The following is a 7,501-nucleotide window of genomic DNA, read 5'->3' on the forward strand; positions in this document are numbered from 1 at the left end:
TGTTCATAACCCAGCCGACTCCTTGCTCTGTGCGAAATGTCATGCTAGCGATAGGTTCCTGAACAGTCGGTTTTTTGAGCGGGAAAGCTGGATATGAGAGAGAGGGAGTTAGAGGAATATTTGATTTGCGGTCAGACTGAGACCTATTGGTATTCTTAGAACGCCAAAATAAAACATTGCCAAAATCATGAAAACAGGTATCGCTGATCTTTTCGCGTACTGTCCTTTCGCGGACTGTGCCTTGTGACGTCACAAATCAAGAATGGTGAAATGGGATCGGCGTAGTTTGTCTGAACAGTTTCCTGAAACAAACATGAAACCAGGTATGCGTAAATGTAAAATATGTGCTGGAACTCCTGTTGAGCCCATGTGCTTCAAAAAGGCGCTATCTTTAGCTCTTACATATCATTAAGGACGTTCTTTTACACAACGTCTGGTAAGGTTGCTTTCAGTTTTCGATTTCGGTTCAATGTTGCGCATAGTCGCAAATGGAATTCCTGCATACATGCTGCCTACTGTAGCGGAGTTGCACGCCTCATTCCCTCCGGCCGGAACGCGCTGGCTCCACTATACGGCAGGAATCCCGGCTTTCAGTGCTGGGCACAAAACTTCGTTTTCAGTTATGCCTAGGTGAGGAGTTGCGGCCGCATAGTGGATGCGAGAGCTATTGCCGTCTTCACTGTAAGTTTTTTTTTAGATGCGACGCATCTCTTGCTCTGAAGCATGTCCCTCCTGCGTCGGTGTCGGCAGCTTCCGCACTCCAGCTGCGCATGCGCGACTCTCCTCCCGTCTTCTCTCCGACAGCTGTGCGCGCAACGCTCTCACTCCGTCTCATTATCATAAACAACAGCTGTGTGCGCGCGCTTCGCTCGCTTCGCTCCGCTCCTATCGCCCAAGTGTGCGCATGCGCGACTCTCCTCCGTTGTCTCCTCTCCTTAAGGCGCTGTGAATATAAAGCGGGTATCGCGCTGCGGCGGTTCAGTCAGCGCTCGCTCTCGCCCGACTTCGCGTCACTTTGCTTGACGACTGCGTGCTTGACTTGATTCTTGCGATGAGGACGTGATGGAAGCGACGGTCCCTTCAGCGAGTGGTGTGGCACAATCCAGTACCAGCGTCACTCCAAACGAACCCCCCGATGCGTCGCATCACACCAGGGTTCCCTCGCGGGAGGATGGGCGTAATTTTCGTTTTTATTTACCACAGCAAGCGGCAAAGCTCCAAGATTACTGGCACAGTCGGCTCGACTAGGGTGGCTGGACACGTCGTCTAGCTACCCTAGCTAGACGACGTGTCCGGCCGTCACCGCCATGTTAGTAAATCGCGCAAATAACTTTCACTGCTTCTTCTAGGCGGCAGCACCTCCCCTCCTACAAACCCCTGGGAAACCTCAAATATTTATTTCCAAGCAAGCTAAACACCGCCCGCCGTTAATAAAGTCAAAACAGCTTTGAGTAGTGTGCTATCTTTCAGGTAGAGCATAAAGCCATTCAGCGTTTAGTGTCCTTGTTATCACTGAGCGAAAAATTCCCCGGACCACTTAAGTCTGTTTACGTGCTTTGAAGGCAAACGCCGCATGGCTTCCCTCGGATCCATTACACATCCATTACATTTCATCACACACACTTCCCCCCAATCAGCGATCTGCGGTGGCTAGGGGCACCTGCTCTTCTCACGTGCCGTCACGTGCACCATTCCGACTATATTACCTGAGCGCGGGTCGCTTAGCGCACTCAGAATCATAGTTCTTCGTGACTGGCGGGCACCTGTTCTGCTCGCGACCCGCCGCGTCCGCCTGTAACGGGATATGAAGTTAGCAAAGCACCCGTTATGCTAACTATTGTTCCACCGCTGGCGACGCGCAGAGTTAGCGCCGTGGTAAAGCACTCGGCTCCTACGGCGGAGTTAAAATCCCATACGAACCCAAATGTCTTTTTTTTTTTCCTCTTTGCAGCGGCGGCCATCTTCTGTACCGAACAGCCACAATGCCAATGGAGCGCGAAAAACCGTGCGGCTTTCTGTGCGGCTTTAAGAAGCTGCACAGAAATTCAATTGGCTGCGAAACGCATCTAATTCCGTGCACGGCTGTGGAGGATCGTGTGGAGGACCGTGCACGGCTGTGGAGGAGGAGGCTGTGGAGGACGGCTGTGGAGGCGCCAGCCCCGTGCACGATGATGACAGGATTCGTTGGGCAATTTGAGTTATCTCACAACTCCAGCGAGAGAGAGAGAGAGAGAGGGGGGGGGGGGAGGGAAGGAGAAAGATAGCCTTTATTTTGGCAGGAAGACTTTATGTCAAGGGGGGAAGTGGGAGTAGAAGGTGGGTGCTCGTGGCCTCTTGAAGGCGTGCAGTTCGAACAGATACAAGCGGGCTCCTTGCGAGGGCGGAAGAGGCCGCGTGGGGAGAGGAGAGCAGGCTCACGGCTCTAAACTGCTCGTGCTAAACCAATTTCTAGAGAAAAGTGTGCAATTAAAGTCAGCGAGCAGCTTTCAATATATGGGGGTCAATGTATAAGGAGGAGGCATTTGGAGGATGGTTGAAGGTTCTGTAGCGCGCGAATTTAGGACAGTGCCAAGTTTGGTTTTGGAAATTGGCGGGTGTGGGGGAAGGTGTAGAAGGGACATCGAGGCGGCAGTGATGGGGTGTACCATCTACGGAAGGTCTCTGGGGTAAGGCTACTATTTACAAAATATTTATTCACGAAAATTTCGGCTGATCTTGGGAGCGGGGGCAGAGCGGATAAAAGCAGGTTGGAGCGAGGGCCTTAAGGTGGTCTTTCTTTTTCCTTTTTTGTACTGTAGGAGCTGTATCGCTGGAAGTAGTGACTCAGAAGGGGAAGGAGCCAAGTCGGGTAGCAGTGGAGGCCTAGAGATTATACACTCCCATGCAGGCGATTCGGCTGCCTGGTTCCCCAGTGATAACTCCTCGTGTCCAGGCAACCAGTCGATGCGAAGATGAATGCAGTTAGATTTCAGGATGGAGATCTGATGAAGGATTTTGTTGGCGATGGTATTGGTCGACGCGGGACTTCTAAGAATTTGTAGGGCTTCGAAGAGTCCGTCAGGGTGCGTATCTGGAAATGGACGGAGGAGTGAAAGTCGAACATCCTTTAAGGAAGTACTTGAATGGTGGCATTAAGTTCCGCTTCCAGAATGGTTGGTTCCATTTCCATCGGTGATGGAGGAGGAGAGGAAAAAATCTGTGCAAACAGCTTGACAAGCCCCCTCTCTACACCTGGCTAGAGCGATTGGCATAGCACTGACAACAACAAAAGTCTAAGAAAGGGAACTTTCAGTGTAACGAATACCATGTACAGTGTCATACATGCGAAAAAGTCAGTGGCACATGGAGTCGTGATAAATAGAAACCACACGCAAGTTGTTTATTGCAATATAAATTTGCTTCAGCTGTAAATGACACTACGGAAAGTGCAGTCCCTATCTATTTGAAGGTGATCGCGGGAGCATCGAACCCTGCCCTTCAAGCTGCATAACGGCCTTTTTCAAAACCCTGGAGGTAGAGATCGCGCTGCCTTCTTCCCTTCGTAGTCTCTTGCATGATACAACTCGTAACGTGGAGCTGCTGCTTATTTCTTCGCACTTCGAACGATCACCTTCAAGTTGATCGCGACTGTACACGGGTTACGTATTAACAAATGGAAACAACTTATACAAACTGAATACTTTTCCCACGATGAAATCCACACATATCCGTCGGGAGGAGGAGGTGGAATAAACTTTTATTGTGCGCACCAGGATGTGCTCAGCCTGGAGGCCGCGAGTGCGAGCTGCGTCCAGAGCTCGTTGCACCAGGGCTTGCTGTCGCTCTGCTGCTGAGCTGGGTCAGCTCGGCCTCCCACTGCTCAGGGTTGGGGGATGGGATGGGGTTAGGTTGGTGAGGACAAGAGAAAACAAGGTGGTAAGTGGTGAAACGTACGTCACCGTTTGTGACAGTGCGGGCAGTTGTAGGGGAAAAGTGACGGCAGATGTGGTGTAGGATGGGGTGATTATAGAAGGTTTCAGTTTGCAGGCGGTGGTAAAGGGTGGCGTGGTGTGCTGGGAGGGAGGGGTGGAGCGGGGGGTATATTCTTCGTGTGTGCCTGTAGTGGGACAGTATGGAACAGAAGGTGGAATCAAGAAGAGGGAGCGTGTCCTCAGTGGTGGGAGGGTAGCACCCGGTGTCGGCCCTTGAGGTTGGGAGTGCCCGGTAGTGCAGATCGCGGGCTGCGGCATGAGCCGCTTCATTCCCAACCGGGCCGGCATGGCCACGAGTCCAGACAATGGTCCCTTCTAGGTCCGGAGGCAGGCAGCGTAGCATGGGGAAGGCCTGCTGTGGGGCGAGACCGGCCTGGTAAAGACGGCAGGCTTGCTGTGAATCGGTAATGACGGTGAGATAAGGCTGATTTCGATATGTAGTAATGGCATGGGCGATAGTCAGGTTTTCGGCTTCGGGTGTAGGCATATTTCGGTAAGTGGCCGCAGTAAGGATGCTGCCAGAAGTGACCAGGCTGACTAGCGTAGCCGGAGAGTGGGGGGAGGGATGTGCAATATCCGTGTAGCGTATCCGTCGGGAAAAATAAAAATTACATAGCACACACAAAGGAATGCAGGTCAGCATCCAGAAAAATAGGGCAGGAAGAGACAAGAGCAATAACAGAATATCATGGGGAATCGGATGCAAAAAACGTGTTTCTTAGCTGTCTACTATTAAGCTGGAAAATATGAATATTTTCTTGCAGGTAAGTATTTAAAGGGTTGGAATTCGGTGTCTTAAAGTTCGGTATGCAGGCATGGTCTAGTGTTCTAGATTTTGTATGTTCCATTTTGTCACCGTATTTTGTTTTAATTGGCTTAAATGTTTAAAAAAGTTGTTTTGTATGGAATCCTTATTTAATGCTTGACATAGGTAGTAATTATGTAAATGTTCGGCACTCCGTACTCCCAAAGTTCTGAATTAACTCTGCACTGGAAACCCAAATGTAGAGTGAGTAATTATTCACATTGCTTTCCGCTGTATCCTACAAATGTTTTGTATGTTCCCGGAGGTGGTGGTACCCCGGACAAGCACACAATAATTCGAATGAGGCAGAAACAAAGATTTGTATAACCGCATCTTAATGCTTCTCGGGAGTTATTCTCTATGTCTATAAAATATACCAGTTATTGATGCAAGGTTTCGTGATACCGAATTCATGTGATTGTCTCACGACATATTGCTTGTAAAAATTAATCTTAAGGTTTTGAATTCATTCACAAGTGTTATATCAGCAAACATAAGTTTTGGGGAAGGTGTAGCGGCTGCCGCTTTTGCGTGCTATATGATTGCTTTGTTTTTTTGAAACAATAACCACTAAACCATTATCCGATGTCCATTTCATGATTTTAGATAGTATGGTATTCGCTATATTACCACGAGCAAGTCTGGTTTCTGATTATATAAATATGCTATCGTTTGTGTATATAACAAATTTCGCCGGTGAATCAATGTCTACAATTTCCTTTATATACACGTTAAACGAAAAGGGCGCTAACACATTCCCTGGGGTACTCCATTTCGGGTCTGCAAAAGATTTGACGAATACCGGTTGTTTTTAACAAACTAAAATTGACGAGACAGATAGGATTTGTTTAATTATAATGTTTGGCCTTGCTATTCTAGAACATCTAAGTTTATAGGGTAGCAGATCTCGGTTTAAATAATCGAAGGCTTTCGTGAAGTCGATAAATATTCCTAGCACATATTTTTTGCTGCCTATGATTATTAATGTGTTCTTTGTGGCCAAGGAGGGCCGTTTGTGTGGATCGATGAGGACGGAACCCATACTGCGCCTCTGTTGGTTTTTTTTTTTTTTTTTTCAGCAAAGAATTCGAGGCGAGCATAAATAAGTTTTCTAATCTTTTAGAAAGCACTGGCAAAATAGAGACGTGCAGGTAGTTCCCCACGTTATTACGACCCTGTTTTTATCAATTATAATGACTTTGGATATTTTCATCTCTTCTTGGGGAAAATACGTGAGCGAAAGCACAAGTTAAAAATATCTATTGGAGCTATGATGTCGATCACAAATTTTACAGGTTTGATTTGTATGTGTTCCTCGTCGCAACAATTTGTATTTTTAAGGATAAGGAAGGGAAAAGTACTCCATCAGTGAAAACAGGGATTAGAAACTTTAGAAACATACCAATGGACTGACTTTCCTTATTTACAGTGTCGGCTGGATGTCTGATAGACGGTATAGGCGAATTGGGGAAGTGTTGATTAAACGCATTTGTTGATTTATTGTTGATGGTTACTGATCCTATAAACACCAACTAAACAATTTTCTGTTTTCAATATCTCAAGAATCCTGCCTATTTTCGTCGTTTAACTCACAATAAGCATCTCAACAATCAGGGATAACCTCCTGAAGTGTCCTTCTTTTGTAGATCTCTATAGCGGACATCAAGCCAAGAAGATCCTACTGCAGAGCGCGGGAATAAATAGCGGTGTGCATCTGAGCAAAGCGCACTGCACCGTTCCGATTACATTTCCCTTTGCTCGTTTATCCTACGTTCTTTCTGGGGGACAATAAAAAAACACAACCTAAACCACTCAACAATCCCGCGTATACCGCCATCGCACTGAATGCGCGAGGTCCTAACGGTTGGTTGAGGCAGTATCCTTGTTCCTTTGCCCGAACAAGTTAACACCTGGCCGTGCTGCGCAGGCGCGAGGAGCATTGGATTGGATTAGAATAAGTTGAATTGGATTGGATTAAATTGAATTGTATTGGATTGGAAATCCAATCCAGTTGGAGCACGGGTGTGTAGAGAATTGGGTCTGCACCGTAGTCGGCGCATTCGCCGGTCTGCGCATTCCAGAGGACTGATCGTCAGCCGCGGCAGACGCACTGGCGCCGGCGCGTGCCCAGCTGTGGGCCTCCGTTGCGCAGTAGCCAATCGTGCGCCGGAGCCGCATAGCCGTTTCGCGTACGCGACTTCTGGAGAGCCGTGCTGCGCATGTGCGAGGAGCAGTGACTGCACTGGACCGGGCTGGACTGGATTTCGCTGGACTGGATTGGATTGTAAATTGTTTTAGCAGCAGTAAGCATGATAATTAGCTAATCCTAGACAGCCAGGAAACCTAAGAATAACCAGCTGAACCAGCTCCCGCTACGTATATCCTGACATAGCCGCCACTGATAATTTTCTTTTTCGCATCCACGTCGGAGTGTTGCCCGTTATGGCGCGGCAGGAGTCTCGGTAGCTTCTTTATGCCTTGCGCAGGATGCATGCATCCTGTGCGGGCAAACGGAGACGCCTGAGCACGTCTTCCTTGCATGCAACACCGCCAACTACTTTTGGGACGACATTCAGACCTTCTTTGGTACACGATGACAGATAACCCAGTTGGTCGAGCCTCAGGTACCTAAGCTTGGAGGCGGAATGTCCGCTCCTTCGCGATTGTGTTCTCGTCCTGGGCCTCCACTCTTTCTGGAGGGCACGGACGGACGCGGTTGAGTGCT

Source organism: Haemaphysalis longicornis, unplaced genomic scaffold (assembly GCF_048455015.1).
Source record: "Haemaphysalis longicornis isolate Haplotype H1 unplaced genomic scaffold, Haemaphysalis longicornis Haplotype H1 scaffold_1, whole genome shotgun sequence".
Classification (NCBI taxonomy): domain Eukaryota; kingdom Metazoa; phylum Arthropoda; class Arachnida; order Ixodida; family Ixodidae; genus Haemaphysalis; species Haemaphysalis longicornis.